The sequence below is a fragment of the Bos grunniens genome, chromosome 14 (genome assembly GCF_055505025.1).
Source record: "Bos grunniens cultivar Pamir isolate PY7600 chromosome 14, Bosgru_T2T1.0, whole genome shotgun sequence".
In the NCBI taxonomy this organism is placed as follows: domain Eukaryota; kingdom Metazoa; phylum Chordata; class Mammalia; order Artiodactyla; family Bovidae; genus Bos; species Bos grunniens.
The window spans coordinates 27,905,967-27,924,579 of NC_141178.1; positions in this window are offsets into that span (position 1 = coordinate 27,905,967).

The window sequence follows — 18,613 nt, forward strand, 5'->3', positions numbered from 1 at the left end:
TTATAAACTGTATATGTTCTTGGTATGAGTTTTCTCCATTAAGAGTGGAAGAATAAAATAAATACATTCAGCATTGTTCAGACACTAATGAAAACCCCTTTGGGAATTTAAATGTGGGCTCCACAATATTCAGCTATTGTACAGTGTGGGACCTTAGAAATAGTCGAAGTAAATGTAAGAAATGCTTTTCAGAATAAATATTGCTTGATGCTGAAATAATTTCTGCCAAAGGCAAGGATTAAGATAGCTAGGTTTCTGTTTTGAACCTCTGCTGAACAGTGGTAGGCAGAAATAAGAATTTAAAGTAGAGTATCAGTAGTTTCTTTAATTTTTACATTTATGGCTACAACAAAAATTACATGACAGTGAAACTATGATCCCATGCGGTAGCCATTTATTACAAAAGATAATGGGACAAAAATTACTTTGGGTCAGGTTGTTCTTGAAAATTCCTGTTATTTATAAACTGTCACTTTAAATAAGGGACTGATTCCATAAAGTGGGGAGACTATTGTAAAACATTAAGACACACACAACTACATGTCAATTGGTCCCCACAGATTTTCAACTTTATCTAGAGTTTGACATGTTGACAATTTCTTTTATTGTAATTCAATTCACGAGTCAAGATACTGACCAGAAATTGTTTTAGGTGAATAATGCTGAATATTTTATTATAAAAGGAAAATGTTTCCTACAACAATCCAAGATAAGGAAAGGAATGACCCAATGACCTTGCTGCTGCTGCTGCTGCTGCTGCTGCTGCAGTCGCTTCAGTCGTGTCTGACTATGTGCGACCCCATAGATGGCAGCCCACCAGGCTCCCCAGTCCCTGAGATTCTCCAGGCAAGAACACTGGAGTGGGTTGCCATTTCCTTCTCCAATGCATGAAAGTGAAAAGTGAAAGTGAAGTCGCTCAGCCGTGTCTGACTCTTAGTGACCCCATGGACTGCAGCCTACCAGGCTCCTCGGTCCAAGGGATTTTCCAGGCAAGAGTACTGGAGTGGGTTGCCATTGCCTTCTCTTAATGACCTTACTAATGTGAAAATTTTCATGAGTGATTATGGACTTTGGACTAATAGCACCAGCTAGGAATCATCAAAATTGGATTTAGCACTTTTTCATGTCCAATATACCTGTGAAATTTTAAATCAAATGTATAAAAGTTCTGTAATTATTGTTCAATTGACTTAGTATGAGAGAGAATTTTATCTACATAACAAACATCATTTGCTGAATACATATTATGTGCTATTATGTGTATAATGGGATGTTGATGGTCTTCAAACAATCCTGCAAGGTGGGTATTATTATTTAAATTTTACATACAAGAAGATCAAGACCCAGAGAGTTTAACTGACTTCTCCAAGTTAACACTAGTAGGACAAAGCTAAGATTCACATCAAGTCTGGTATGAAGTTTGCAGGCATGGTATTTTTTTCCTCCAAACTCTATACTGCCTTTCAAAATTGGCTCTATAATCTAAAACCACTTATATTTACAATTAAATCTTTTAAACTCCATCAAGTATATTCACAATTGGTTATTATGTGTTTGCCTTCAAATTCAATGAATCACAAAAGGTATTTTTTATATTGAGTGAGAAAGTAAACAAGATTATTACTTAATTAAGCCATTATTGAGGAGGGCCTGGCAACAAACTCCAGCATTCTTGCCTGGAGAATCCCATGGAGAGAGGAGCCTGGTGGGCTACAGTCTGTGGGTCGCAAAGAGTTGGACACTTCTGTAGTGATTTAGCATGCATGTATGCAAGCCGTTATTACCCAGAAGCAACAAAGAGCAGCTGGATTGTAAACTTCTTAAGTGTTAACATTATCCTGCCTATTGTACATTAAATAACTATTTGAAGTTTGTGTATGTATGTTTGTATAAGTGAAATTTTGAAGACCTTGTTCGATTACTTTCACTGGCAAGAAGATAAGCCTAGGTACAGGTCAAAATTGCATCATGACTCCTAAGTAGGAAAAAATAATACAGAATACACTTGGAATTATTGAGTAGCTGTATCCTTGAACTGCATGTGGTAGGAAGTTCCATGGGACAGCCAGGTTGTGGGAAGGAGTTATACATCCTAGAGGGAGCATGAACACTGAAGTATGTATAGGTTCCTACTTTCCAGTTTATCTGGATTTTTCCCCCCCTTAATCATTGTATAACTTGCATTGGTAATAAAGTAAAGGACTATTGATTGAGGCAGTTTGCTACACCAAGTTAAAGATATTTATAAAAATCACTTATTTTGGACAATGTGCTGCTGCTGCTAAGTCGCTTCAGTTGTGTCTGACCCTGTGTGACCCCATAGACGGCAGCCCACCAGGCTCCTCTGTCACCGGGATTCTCCAGGCAAGAACACTGGAGTGCGTTGCCATTTCCTTCTTCATTGTGCTAGTCTGGTTTTTAGCATTGATTTTCACATATAGATTTGTTTAATGGCTTTATTACTCTCTTTGTTTTTGACTCCTGTTTTTATCTTTTTCTTTTCATATCTTTTTTCTTGCTCTTTTCTTAATATAAGTGTGTTTCTTTGGGTGTTCTTGGCTGTGATTTAACCATTAGTCTTGGGGTTTTGTGTTCTGTGCTGTGTGGCCTGTGAAGTCTTGGAGCTACAGTAAGGGGTTGGGCCTTAACCCCTGAGATGGGAGACTCGAGTACAGGACTTAGGACCAAGAGCCCTCCCAACCATGGAACATTTGGACAGTGTAGGCAAGATGGTTCCTGAAATGGAGAAACCTGCTCCTCATAAGGCTGATTAGAATATGTACTAGAGAACTGTGGGTCAGAGGTAGAGACATTCTTTCTGTCATTTCTAAAGCTTTGTTCATCTGTGATGAAAGGCATACTGCATTTGGGAAGTGAATGAAAATTCTAATTTTTCTTCCCTTCAAGTTTTATTTTATTTGGTTTTGTCTTTTAGAGTTAGAGGGCAATGTGCCTGTTGTTATGAGCCTCATTTTCTACAGAGAAGTGAATCCTTACATCACAATAAAAAGAACTGCAGGTTCAGTGATGTTTTATAAAGATGAAATATTAGCATAAGCATGATAACACCAAAATTAATCAAGCAGTTCTAACTGACACAAAATAGAAAGCAGTATTTTGGTATGCAATGAGAATGGTGAAGGGCTTTTTCAAATAAAATATTTTAATTAACAAATGTCTGTGAGAGGAGGCATGACTCTCCCACTCTGGCCTGAAATGATGGTAACATTATCAACGTCTTCATTTGTTTCCAGACTCAATATTAAGTTGTACTGATTATTTATAATATTTTCTTCCTTTCAATTCCTACCGTATATTAAGGTTTTAAACAACACAAATTTATTATCTTACAGTTGTGGGCATCAGAAGTCTGCCTGAGTCTTCTTGGGCTGAATAGAGGTGTCATGAGAGCTACATTCCTTCTGGAGGTTCCAGGTAAGAGTCAGTTTTCTTTAATCTTCCCTCTTCTAGAGACTATTTGGGCTTCCCTGGTGGTTTAGTGATAAAGAACCCATCTGCCAATGTGGGAGAGTCAGGTTCGATCCCTGGGTGAGGAAGATTCCCTGGAGAAGGAAGTGGCAACACACTCCAGTATTCTTGCCTGGAGAATTCCAAGGACAGAGGAGCCTGGTGGGCTACAGTCCATAGGGTCACAAAAGAGTCAGACACAACTTAACGACTAAACAACAAAGAGGCTGTTCAGATTTTTTGGCCCATGGCTCATTCTTCTCTCTTAAAGCCAGCAAATAGGATATTTAAATCTCTCTCCTGATCTTGACACTCCTGCCTCCTTTTACTCTTTCATAAGGAACTCTGTGCATGTGTGCTAAGTTGCTTCTGTCATATCCAACTCTTTGTGACCACATGGACTGTAGCCTGCCAGGCTACTCTGTCCGTGGCATTTACCAGGCAATAATACTAGGGTGGGTTGCCATGCCCTCCTCCAGGGTGTCTTCCAACCCAGGGATCAAACCTGCATCTCTTATGTCTCTTGCATTGGCAGGCTGGTTCTTTATCACTAGTGCCACCTGTGAAGCCCTAAGGAACCCTGTTCAGTGCAGTTCAGTTCAGTCACTCAGTCCTGTCCGACTCTGCAACCCCAAGGACTGCAGCATGCAAGTCTTCTCTGTCCATCACCAACTTCTGGAGCTTACTCAAACTCAAGTCCATTGAGTTGGTGATGCCATCCAACCATCTCATCATCTGTCATTCCCTTTTCCTCCCTCTTTCAATCTTTCCCAGCATTGGGTCTTTTCCAATGAGTCAGCTCTTTGCATCAAGTGGCCAACATATTGGAGTTTCAGGTTCAGCATCAGTCCTTCCAATGAATATTCAGAGTGACTTCCTTTAGGATGGTCAATCTTTCCCAGCATTGAGTCTTTTCCAATGAATCAGTTCTTTGCATCAGGTGGCCAGCGTATTGGAGTTTCAGCTTCAGCATCAGTCCTTCCAATGAATATTCAGGATTGATTTCCTTTAGGATGGACTGGTTGGATCTCCTTGCAATCCAAGGGACTCTCAAGAGTCTTCTCCAACACCACAATTCAAAAGCATCAGTTCTTCAGTGCTCAACCTTCTCTACAGTCCAACTTCCACATCCATACATGACTACTGGAAAAACTGCAGCTTTGACCAGACGGACCCCTGTTGGCAAAGCAATGTCTCTGCTTTTCAATATGCTGTCCAGGTTGGTCATAGCCCCTCCTCCAAGGAGCAAGTGTCTTCCAATTCCATGGCTGCAGCCACCATCCGCAGTGATTTTGGAGCCCCCAAAAATAAAGTTTCACTGTTTCCATTGTTTCTCCATCTATTTGCCATGAAGTGATGGGACCAGATGCAATGATCTTTGTTTTCTGAATGTTGAGCTTTAAGCCAACTTTTTCACTCTCCTCTTTCACTTTCATCAAGAGGCTTTTTAGTTCCTCTTCACTTTCTGCCATAAGGGTGGTGTCATCTGCATATCTGAGGTTATTGGTATTTCTCCCAGCAATCTTGATTCCAGCTTGTGCTTCATCCAGTCTAGCATTTTGCATGTTGTACTCTGCATATAAGTTAAATAAGCAGGGTGACAATATACAGCCTTGATGTACTCCTTTCCCAATTTGGAAGGAGTCTGTTGTTCCATGTCCACTTCTAACTGTTTTTTCTTGACCTGCACAAAGATTTCTCAGGAGGCAGGTCAGGTGGTCTGGTATTCCCATATCTTTAAGAATTTTCCACAGTTTGTGGTGATCCACACAGTCAAAGACCTGGCATAATCAGTAAAGCAGACGTAAGTGTTTTTCTGGAATTCTCTTGCTTTTTCCATCATCCAGTGTATGCTGGCAATTTGATCTCTGGTTCCTCTGCTATTTCCAAATCCAGCTTGAACATCTGGAACCCTGTAAGGCCACTCAAGTTATCCAGAATCAGATCAGATCAGTCGCTCAGTCATGTCCGACTCTTTGCGACCCCATGAATCGCAGCACACCAGGCCTCCCTGTCCATCACGAACTCCTGGAGTTCACTCAGACTCATGTCCATCGAGTCAGTGATGCCATCCAGCCATCTCATCCTCTGTCGTCCCCTTCTCCTCTTGCCCCCAATCCCTCCCAGCAGCAGAGTCTTTTCCAATGAGTCAACTCTTCGCATGAGGTGGCCAAAGTACTGGAGTTTCAGCTTTAGCCTCATTCCTTCCAAAGAAATCCCAGGGCTGATCTCCTTCAGAATGGACTGGTTGGATCTCCTTGCAGTCCAAGGGACTCTCAAGAGTCTTCTCCAACACCACAGTTCAAAAGCATCAATTCTTTGGCGCTCAACCTTCTTCACAGTCCAACTCTCACATCCATACATGACCACAGGAAAAACCATAGCCTTGACTAGACGGACCTTTGTTAGCAAAGTAATGTCTCTGCTTTTGAATATGCTATCTAGGTTGGTCATAACTTTCTTTCCAAGGAGTAAGCGTCTTTTAATTTCATGGCTGCAGTCACCATCTGCAGTGATTTTGGAGCCCCCCAAAATAAAGTCTGACACTGTTTCCACTGTTTCTCCATCTATTTCCCATGGAGTGATGGGACCGGATGCCATAATCTTCATTTTCTGAATGTTGAGCTTTAAGCCAACTTTTTCACTCTCCACTTTCACCTTCATCAAGAGGTTTTTAGTTCCTCTTCACTTTCTGCCATAAGGGTGGTGTCATCTGCATATCTGAGGTTATTGATATTTCTCCCAGCAATCTTGATTCCAGCTTGTGCTTCTTCCAGTCCAGCGTTTCTCATGATGTACTCTGCATATAAGTTCAATAAACAGGGTGACAATATATAGCCTTGACGTACTCCTTTTCCTATTTGGAACCAGTCTGTTGTTCCATGTCCAATTCTAACTGTTGCTTCCTGACCTGTATACAAATTTCTCAAGAGACAGATCAGGTGGTCTGGTATTCCCATCTCTTTCAGAATTTTCCAGTTTATTGTGATCCACACAGTCAAAGGCCTCCCCTGACCTCGGACGTGGGGTAGCTCCTCTCAGCCGCGCCCATCGCAGCCGCCTGCGCTTTAGCGTGCCCGTCGCAGCCGCCTCAATTTATCCAGAATAATCTCCCTATTTCAGGACGCATGATTTAATCACACCTGCCAAGTTTTTTTTGGCATGTAAGGTAACTCACCCATTACACATGGACATCACTTGGGAGTTTTTATTCTGCCTATCAGAGCCCACCATCTAACCCCAAAGATTTACATCTTTACCACATGCAAAATGCATTCACTCTATTGCAACATCCCAACTCATTACAGCATCAACTCAAAGTTCAACATAGTATCTAATTATAAGATGAAAAGTTCCAAATCTCATCACCTAAAGCACCTGAATCAGATATGGGTTTGCTGCTGATGATTTAAGTATTCTCTAACAAAACATACTCTCTTCCTCATTGCCCTCATCAGCAGTTGTTTACTTTCATATTTCTACTGACAGTCTGTTCAAGGCAATCTAGACTTTTAAAATTGTGCTCCTCAGAATTCTTTCAGGTTTTTCCCATTGCTTGATTGTAAAGGCTCTTCTCATTTGTAGGTACTTTTTACAGAAGCATTCCATTTCTGGGTACCAACATCCATGTTATTTTCCTATTGTTGTCATAGTAAATTATCACTAATTTAGTGGATTAAAACAAAATAGCTTTATTATCTTACAGTCATTACTATTACTTTACATCATAATCTACTGCTTCATTCTTAGATTAAATATTCTCCTAATTACTCTTTTTGCCTCTGCATTAAAAAAAAGAAAACTTCACTGCTACCACCAACAAAAGCAATAGCAGTTATAATAAAAAGTGTTCAAACTATTGAGAGACAGCAGTTATAATAAAAAATGTTTGAACAATTGAGAGCTCATATCTGTTCCATATAATGGCCTTATATAGTAAGTAATATTCATATGGGCATCCCAGATGGGGTGAATGCATAGAGGTTTCTCAAGGGGCAGGTCAGGTGGTCTGGTATTCCCATCTCTTGAAGAATTTTCCACAGTTTATTGTGATCCACACAGTCAAAGGCTTTGGCATAGTCAATAAAGCAGAAATAGATGTTTTTCTGGAACTCTCTTGCTTTTTCCATGATCCAGAGGATGTTGGCAATTTGATCTCTGGTTCCTCTGCCTTTTCTAAAACCAGCTTGAACATCAGGAAGTTCACGGTTCACGTATTGTTGAAGCCTGACTTGGAGAATTTTGAGCATTACTTTACTAGCATGTGAGATGAGTGCAATTGTGCGGTAGTTTGAGCATTCTTTGGCGTTGCCTTTCTTTGGTATTGGAATGAAAACTGACCTTTTCCAGTCCTGGGGCCACTGCTGAGTTTTCCAAATTTGCTGGCATATTGAGTGCAGCACTTTCACAGCATCATCTTTCAGGATTTGAAAGAGCTCAACTGGAATTCCATCACCTCCACTAGCTTTGTTCATAGTGATGCTTTCTAAGGCCCACTTGACTTCACATTCCAGGATGTCTGGCTCTAGGTCAGCGATCACATCATCGTGATTATCTGGGTCATGAAGATCTCTTTTGTATAGTTCTTCTGTGTATTCTTGCCACCTCTTCTTAATATCTTCTGCTTCTGTTAGATCCATACCATTTCTGTCCTTTATCGAGCCCATCTTTGCATGAAATGTTCCTTTGGTATCTCTGATTTTCTTGAAGAGATCTCTAGTCTTTCCCATTCTGTTGTTTTCCTCTATTTCTTTGCATTGATCACTGAGGAAGGCTTTCTTATCTCTTCTTGCTATTCTTTGGAACTCTGCATTCAGATGCTTATATCTTTCCTTTTCGCCTTTGCTTTTTGCTTCTGTTCTTTTCACAGCTATTTGTAAGGCCTCCCCAGACAGCCATTTTGCTTTTTTGCATTTCTTTTCCATGGGGATGGTCTTGATTCCTGTCTCCTGTACAGTGTCATGAAACTCATTCCATAGTTCATCAGGCACTCTATCTATCAGATCTAGGCCCTTATATCTATTTCTCACTTCCACTGTATAATCATAAGGGATTTGATTTAGGTCATACCTTGAATGGTCTAGTGGTTTTCCCTACTTTCTTCAATTTCAGTCTGAATTTGGAAAAAAGGAGTTCATGATCTGAGCCACAGTCAGCTCCTAGTCTTGTTTTTGTTGACTGTATAGAGCTTCTCCATCTTTGGCTGCAAAGAATATAATCAATCTGATTTCGGTGTTGACCATCTGGTGATGTCCATGTATAGAGTCTTCTCTTGTGTTGTTGGAAAAGGTTGTTTGCTATGACCAGTGCATTTTCTTGGCAAAACTCTATTAGTCATTGCCCTGCTTCATTCCATATTCCAAGGCCAAATTTGCCTGTTACTCCAGGTGTTTCTTGACTTCCTACTTTTGCATTCCAGTCCTCTATAATGAAAAGGACATCTTTTTGGGGTGTTAGTTCTAAAAGGTCTTGTAGGTCTTCATAGAACCATTCAACTTCAGCTTCTTCAGCATCACTGGTTGGGGCATAGACTTGGATTACTATGATATTGAATGGTTTGCCTTGGAAATGAACAGAGACCATTCTATCGTTTTTGAGATTGCATCCAGGACTCTTTTGTTGACCATGATGGCCACTCCATTTCTTCTGAGGGATTCCTGCCCACAGTAGTAGATATAATGGTCATCTGAGTTAAATTCACCCATTCCAGTCCATTTCAGTTCGCTGATTCCTAGAATGTCGACATTCACTCTTGCCATCTCTTGTTTGACCACTTCCAATTTGCCTTGATTCATGGACCTGACATTCCAGGTTCCTATGCAATACTGCTCTTTACAGCATTGGACCTTGCTTCTATCACCAGTCACATCCACAGCTGGGTATTGTTTTTGCTTTGGCTCCATCCCTTCATTCTTTCTGGAGTTATTTCTCCACTGATCTCCAGTAGCATATTGGGCACCTACTGACCTGGGGAGTTTCTCTTTCAGTATCATATCATTTTGCCTTTTCATACTGTTCATGGGGTTCTCAAGGCAAGAATACTGAAGTGGTTTGCCATTCCCTTCTCCAGTGAACCACATTCTGTCAAATCTCTCCACCATGACCCGCCTGTCTTTGGTTGCCCCACGGGCATGGCTTAGTTTCTTTGAGTTAGACAAGGCTGTGGTCCTAGTGTGATTAGATTGACTAGTTTTCTGTGAGTATGGTTTCAGTGTGTTTGCCCTCTGATGCCCTCTTGCAACACCTATCATCTTAGTTGGGTTTCTCTTACCTTGGGCGTGGGGCATCTCTTCACGGCTGCTCCAGCAAAGCGCAGCTGCTGCTCCTTACCTTGGACGAGGGGTATCTCCTCACCGCCGCCCTTCCTGACCTTCAATGTGATCATTACACTCAACTCCAATCATATGTGGGGCTTCCTTAATATTCAATTGGTAAAGAATCTACCTGCAATGCAGGAGACCCTGGTTTGATTCCTGGATCAGGAAGATCCCAGGGAGAAAGGATAGGCTACCCACTCCAGTATTCTTGGGCTTCCCTTGTGGCTCAGCTGGTAAAGAATCTGCCTGCAAAGCTGGAGACCTGGGTTCAAAGAGGGATACCTGGGTTCAATCCCTTGTTTGGGAACCCCTGGAGAAGGAAAAGGCTACCCACCCCAGTATTCTGGCCTGGAGAATTCCATGGACTGTACGGTCCATGGGGTGGCAAAGAGTCAGACATGACTGAGTGACTTTTCACTTTCACTTTTTTTCCAGTCATATATAATTGCTAATCTCTAAACAATCTACACTTTCACTTCTGTTTTTTGTCTTTTTGAATTTCTTACTTTGGAAAGGTATTCCTTCAGTTTTATTTATCTCCATTTTAAACCCCATCTCCTTTGTGACATCTCTTGTTATATCAGGTCCCACAATGATTAATACCTCTACCATTCACTTAGCCAGCAGCCATACCTATTCTGTGATTTTTAAAAATACATCATAGGTTTATTTCTTCTTTGGATTGCCACAAAAATATCACAAGTCTTTTTTTTTTTCCAGATAGATTATATATTTGTTAAGGATTAACAGAGTATACTGCCTAACAAACATTTAACAACCACTTGAAGTTGGGGTGTGTGTGTGTGTGTGTGTAGGAAAAAATTAAAAAAATATTATTTTATAATAACAACCAAAAGATAAAGCATTATGGTTCCATAGCACTAAGTAATTTGTATCTTCATTTTTCTGTAGTTTATTTTTATAAATGCCATATGCTGAATTGTTATAAATATCTTATAAATTGAAGTTGGCTGTTGCCACTTCTGATATTATTTTCCCCATCACAGAACTTTTCTGATTGTGTCTTTCATAACAGCATGCAGTTCAGTAAAGCTCATAGGATATCAACAGGAAAATAAAAATATTCTGGTATTAGAGAATATGATTTAAATTAATCTTCCATAGACTATAACATGAAATTTCATTCAGTGCCCTTTAGAGCAGTAATTCTCTAATCATTGCCATGACCTTTCATTAAATGTTCTCTGCATTCATCAATAACAGACGTAATTCCATCAATATCTAAAGGTGATTTAAGAAAGAAAATAAATTGCATATGTAAAGCCTGTAAGCTGATGGTTAGCTTCCAAAGTGCAGGTCTGAATTTTTGTTCTTATTCTTTGTGTGAAAGAATAAACATCTCAGAGCACATTTTCCCTATTGAAAAACATTTATTGGGTGCTTAATATATGGAGAACACTTGCATGTGCTAGACTAAGACATAAATATATATTAAGTTTTTTTTTCAAAGAACATGCTTTTGTAGAAGAAAGAAATGTTTCAGTAACTATTTAAAATATGTTATAGTGTTTTAAGGGCTTTCCATGTGGTGTTAGTGGTAAAGAACCTGCCTGACAATGCAAGAGGCCTAATAGACATGAATTCGATCCCTGGATAGGGAAGACCCCCTGGAGAAAGTCATGGAAATCCACTCCAGTAGGGAAGACACCCTGGAGAAGGGCATGGCAACCCACTCTAGTACTCTTGCCTGGACAATCCCATGGACAGAGGAGCCTGGCAGGCTACAGTCTATTGGGTCATAAAGAGTTGGACATGGCTGAAGCAACTTAGCAGGCACTCACAAAGTATTTTAAGCATGATTATGCACATACAAATAAATGACCCTAAGGATTTCAGAAAAAAGCAGAAGGGAATGAAAATTGGATCATTTAAAAGAGTTTAATAAAGGATGATTTGCATCCTTTGTGAGTGGGATGTAGAGAAAGGCCAAGATAGAACTGTTACCACCTTTGACTTGAAGAGATGAGATAGAGGGTGGAATTGGTTGCTGGAACTCAGAGGACTTTTAAATTTAATTTTAAAGAATATTTTATCTTATTATAAGGGAAACAGATAGACTCCAGCAAAGAAGTCAAAGGAATAAATATTCCAACCACACCTCCCTCTTCCCTCTGTTCTCCTGCCATCATTCAATGATGGCTGATCCCACGTGGCGTTCAGAGGAGAGAGAGTCCATCCAGGGAGCTCCAGTGCACAGGCACCATGGAGAAGGAAGGAGAGCAGGTCTGGAGGAGCATATGGAAGACAGTCATCACAAATTCTCAAAAGCATAAAGGAGAAAATGGTTAGTTACTGGTGGATGATAGGAGAAAATGGGACCTTAAGAGATGAATGGTATTTTATCTAGAAGAACAGGTAGCTACCAGAATAACATGTAAAAGGAAATATCAATATAGAAGAAAAGACATCACAATGTATAAGTTTATGGAGTATTGCGTTATTATTCACAGTGCTGCTACAAATAAAATTTCGAATGTTTGTGTAAGTACCAGGATGAAAACCTGGCAATCCAAATGTCAGCTACAAATTAGCACTTTCCATCTACCTCTACAAGGATTAAATCATGAGCTGCTGCAACTGTTGACTGTCAATACTCCCTGAAAGGAGCTCAGAGTAGAGAGCAGAAATGAGGTGCTCTGTGCTCTGGGAAAAACTGGCAGAATATGTCTTCAGATAGATATTTTTGGGAGCAGTTTTATGAGCCCAATTCTTGTATCTCCCCATATCTAGAAACCACTAAAATCCTTCATGGTGACAATTGCTCTTCATGACTAGCAAAAGCCATCTGCAAAAAAATATGTAATATGTGCTTGACTGCATGTACTTTCCCTTCCCCCAAATCCCATATATACTGACCTTTCCCTCTATCTCTTTGCAGCAGTTTCTCAGTGGTATCTGAGGTACTGTCTCCCAGGCTATAGTCCTCATTTTGCCCCCAGTAAAACTTAACTTGCAGCTCTCATGTTGTGCTTTTTTTTTTTTTTTTTTTTCACGTCAGCAACAGCTTTTGTTACTTTGGGAAAGATAACATACAAATTAACATCTTCAATTCCTATCATTTTAAAGGTCTTTCATGTATGTAAATAAATCAGTTTAATTTTTTGGAGCCCATAAAGTAAAGTGATGTTTCAGGTAAATATCATATATTTGTTTTATTCAATTTTTTCCCCCTGGAGCTTGAAATAATTTGAAACTGCCCTTTAAGATTCTTCTCACTGTTCCAGTCTGTTTTCTATGTTTCTCTGCCTCATTCCAAAATCTTGTTCTGGGGAATTCTGGAGGTAGAGGAAAGGTAGTTGGAAGGATTTTGTGTAGGAAGGGATAAGATACAATGGATACTGGAAGTGGGATGGGAAAAAGAGGATGGGGAGAAGGAAAATGGTGGAGAAGAGAAAAAGGAGAGAAAAGACATGGGGATTAAGACAAGAAGAGAAGGAAGGTGGAGGAGATGGTGTTGCTCTGGGGTGAAAAGATCAGGACTTCGAAGTAAGGTATGTTTTGGGATCAGATTGGAAATTACCATTTACCAACTGTTTGACCTTGGAGAAGTTTCATTATAAAAATGGAAAGCATGATAACCAAAATCCAAGATACTAAGAAAAGTAAATGTGATTTCATATATGATAGGTCTGAGCACATGAAAAGGCACTAATTTCCCTTCCTTTTATTTACTTTTTTTTTTTTTTTTGAGCCACCACATGGAATTATTGATTCTGAATTTAGCCCTGACATTGCTACTGATCTGATGTGGAATACACTATAACATTCATGCCAGTGACAAAGGCTGTAAGACACCCAGTATTTGGAATTTAATCCAGACTCCCTTTTTTAGTCTCAGGTTGTAGGAAATGAAACCCCAGCATCAGAATCGACAAAGGATTATTTTAAATAACAACCCCTAAGCTATCATCAAGTAGTTAATAGAGTTAACTATGAAAATGAAATTCCAGGAAAATAGAGGTTGTTATTCAAAGGAACACTACCTTGTCTGAAAAGGAAAGAAAAACAGGTAAGAATGACTGGTGTTTTGTAGAACACTTTGTGCTAAAATTCACCTTCTCATTTTATAAACAATGATGAGCACAACATCGGTGGGCAAACCCTGATGATTCCTTGTGACGTTGTGGAGTTGCTCTGGATACTGCCTTCTAAGGGCACACCAGGGAAAGTCTTGTGGTCCTCCTGTGCTCTTGCTTTCTTTTGAGTAGTTAGATGAATTTTAAGTAGGGCACATTCAATGCACTGTCATGATCTGGCTTTTTTTGCAGTTCACCTGACACATAAAAGACTGTTTTCTGGAGAAAAAGTGTCATTATAAAAAGTAATCACTACCTCTATTTTCCTTGCTACAAATAGACTTTATACAGTAAACATTTTATAATGGAGTCCTAGAGACAAACATGTTTTTGTATATGAAATGGCTCAAATTTGATAGTAAATACATTTGACTAGAAGATGCACATGGCAGTGTTATTTTTAAAGATTAATTTTTAACTTTTGCTGCTGGGAATAAAAGTACTTGAATATGTTTATAGTAGTTGTATTTTGTATCAATAGTATTTCAAATACACTATCAAATTTTTTCTTAATAGACTATGTGTGTTTTAAATATTATTTTCCACACTGAGAATTTAGTTTTGTATTAACTAAAAATATGCACTATCTGATTTGGCTATTATTCTTTCTTTAATTAAGAAATGAACTTAAGATGTCCACATCCTCCTGCATTTAAATAATCACTGAGAAATTAACTGAACCTAAAAATTTAAATTATATTTTCCATGGACCTTATGCTGATAAATCCCCTCTCTGGGTGAGTGTCACATAATATTAATTCTGCTATTTGTGGGGTCCATTATCTTAAAAAAAGTTTTCAGGCAGATATGATTTTAACCCTATTTTATTGCTTTGGATCTTTAACCACATGCTTTGCTTTCATGTTTTGTGCCATTCGTAGTGCCTTAGGTTTATTTAGACATTTATAGTTTGATAGAGTACACTGAATACAAGTTGATCTCTAAACCGCCTTCATTCTAACACAAAGACAAAAGACATATGCAGAGAAGGTCAGTATTGCTATTCCATGGGAAGTGTTACTATTCTGCTGCTGCTGCTGCTGCTGCTGCTAAGTCACTTCAGTCGTGTCCGAATCTGTGCGACCCCATAGATGGCAGCCCACTAGACTCCTCTGTCCCTGAGATTCTCCAGGCAAGAACACTGGAGTGGGTTGCCATTTCCTTCTCCAATGCATGAAAGTGAAAAGTGAAAGTGAAGTCACTCAGTCGTGCCCGACTCTTAGCGATCCCATGGACTGCAGCCTACCAGGCTCCTCCGTCCATGGGATTTTCCAGGCAAGATTACTGGAGTGGGTTGCCATTGCCTTCTCCGGTTACTAATTTTTGAAATTAAATGTTATTCCAGGCTTCATACCTCACCAGATATTTCTGGGAACAAAGAGGACAATTACAAGCTGCTATTAAGGCAGCGTGAGGCTGTATCAGTACAACTTTTTAAGAGAAAGTGACACAGGTCACAGACGCTGGTGGAGAATGCATGTTAGTGGTATTGACTTCTTGGTTAGGACTGTCCTAGATATGGCTTGAAAGGAGTAACCCAGATGCGACAGACTGCGACAAATTCTCAAGTCTCACGGACACCTCATTCCATAATTTGAGTCTGTCAATGCTAATGATCCTTGATGTTTCTTTCATAAGGACCCTCTGATGTCAATGTAGTAGATAAGCCTTTGAGAATTAGAGTATTAGGATACAAGCTATTCAAGACCTGGGATGATGTGCTTGAAAGATGAACACTTCAATTTCACAAGAATCAGAAACTGGGACTTATAAACAAAGAGAACAGGTACAGATCAAGTCCAAATGAATAAACACCCCTATAAAGAAGGAACAGGGAAAAACATGAAGGCTGCTGCCCTTCTTAGCCATTTGCTCTAAAGTTTCTCAAAGCTTCATCTTTAATGAGAATTTAAAATTCTGTGTGATTGTGATGTTTAGATAATTATGTATGGGTTTCAAATTGAAAGCCCAAAGTGGTTTGCTCTTGAAGAATGAAAACAAAAATCATACATTCCTTTGAATACTTAAACTGAGGTGTGTGCTTAGTCGTTCAGTAATGTCCAACTCTTTGTGACCCCATTGGCTGTAGCCCACCAGGCTGTTCTCTGTCCATGGGATTCTCCAGGCAAGAATACTGGAGTGGGTAGCCATTCTCTTTTCCAGGGGATCTTCCTGACGCAGGGATTGAAACTCTGTCTCCTGTGTTTCCTGAATTGCAGGTGGATTCTGAGTCATTGGAGAAGCCCCTCCACATATTGTATATGTGTATAAATATTTTTTACTGAATCACTTCATAACACATTACAAAAATGGTGATAATTTATCCATATGCTTGAACAACTTTCAACATAAAGTGATTCACTTATATAACCATACCTTTATGATAGTTTAATAAAATATCTTCTTTGCAGTATTATTTTAATATGTTTGAGCCTCAGTATCACTTTAATCTAGTGTGATTTCTATTTAGTACTCTTGACTACTATGGAAATAAGGTACAGATGGTGAATTGTTAATATATGTGGGATTCCTAAAGAGTTTAACTCAAATTGTTTATATTTCTTAAAGCAAGAAACTGAAAATAACTACTGAACTTGAACTAGTAAATTCCTTAACATTCAATGTGATTAGAAAACTAGGCTGGAAAGTGATCGAACTGAGACACCACAGTCAGAATTCTTGCTCAGTCATCTGTACATTAGGATGATAATAATAGCAATGACCTCAAAAAGCTTGCTCCAGCTTAATGCCTTGAAGAGCCATTTATTCTGCCTCAAATGAACAAGATGATAATCATGATAATGATGGTGTTGGTGATACCTAACACTAAGATAGTGCTTTTCATATTCAGGTACCAATCAAAATCTTTTTTATAAATTAAGTCATTTAATAATCATAACTCTATGAAGTAGGTATTATTATTTCCATTTTATAGAAGAGGAAATTGATGAACAAGACATTAAATGACTTGCCTACCATCAGAGCTAGGATATGCTAGAGCCAGTTTTCAGATACAAAAAGTGTACATCCTGTATTTATATTCTTTCCTTTTACTGTTTCTCATAACTGCAGATATTCACTTTGCTGACTTTTTAACCATTCAAAGCTCAGCTAAAATATCACTGACTCAGAGGTACATACATCCCTTATCAACCAGCCTGAACTACTGCATCACCGTTTGCACTTCCACCACCTCTGATTCTACTATCTTCTTTTCTTTTTAATCCTTTATAGCACTCATCACTATTTAAATCTATCTATCCATTTATCTATTTATCTGTCTTTCTATACACTCAGTCCATGGGGTCACAAAGAGTCAGATACAACTGTGACTGAACAACAAATACACCCTCCCACTCCAGATTGTAAACTTCTTGAGCAAACAAAAATTCTGTCTTGTTCAGGATCCTATTTCCAGTACCCATGATTCACACATTACAGATAGTTATTAAGTAGCTGTTTAAGAATTTATATTATTGAATAAATAGTTATATTTGTAAATTAACTAGATTTTCATAAGGATTGCATACAAGGAAACACTTAAAAACCATGGGATTTCGAGTTAGCCAAAACTAGGTTTGTGTTTTAGCTCCATCACTTTCCAGACGCATGATCTTTTACTATTGAAATTCTTTAAGCTATTTAACTCTTTAAAATATAAATAAAAACAGTATCTATTATACAGTTGATTTGAGGCTTAAATACAATGGTATTTGTAAACTGACACTATCTTTTACCTATTAATAACAGTCACTCAAATGTTTGCTATACATATTATGCAAAGAAGAATTTACTTGGAATGGAAAGAAGATTGAGTGCTGAAGATTATCCAAGACTGAGGCAGTATCAGATTAATAACAAGATAAGGCTTGGTATCAAACTAAGTCAAAATGGAAATTGTAAGTTTACTCCATGCTGCTGCTGCTGCTGCTAAGTTGCTGCAGTCGTGTCTGACTCTGTGGGATCCCATAGATGGCAGCCCACTAGGCTCCCCCATCCCTGGGATTCTCCAGGCAAGAACACTGGAGTGGGTTGCCATTTCCTTCGCCAATGCATGAAAGTGAATGGTGAAAGTGAAGTCATTCAGTCGTGTCTAACTCTTAGTGACCCCATGGACTGCAACCTACCAGGCTCCTCCATCCATGGGATTTCCCAGGCAAGAGTACCGGAGTGGGTTTCCATTGCCATCTCCAAGTTTACTCCATAACCATATTCTATTAATACATGTTAGTTTCTAGAGGCCTAATAAATGCACCCCTTTTTTCCTTTAATGGGTTTAGTCCAATAAAGTGATGCACACTGTGATCACAGCAGGAGGATGTAATCGAGATGAGGGTCCCAATGCTTTCCTTATGCTCCTCCAAAAGTCCCCTCTTAGAAAACTTACCCTCTTACATAAAAAGTCCATTAAAAAACCAAACCCTCCACCAGATGTTGCAGAAGTTGCTTTGCAGGGTCAGGGCCTATCCTGGAAAATTACGAGGATGAGGAGAGACCATATGCCTCTTCCAGCCAGCAGATATGAAAGAGAGAGAAAGAAGCAAGTCCTTTCCCCTTTTTAAAATTCACCAACTGTATTGATAAGGTCTCTGTTTAGGAGAAGGCTTGACGTGGGAGAGGGAGGGGACAGTCTTTCCATTCTACTTCCAGGTAGTGGGTGAGAGTAGTTCTCTAACAATTATCTGTCATCATCATTTATGTTGACACCACTTGAAGCCATATATATGTATA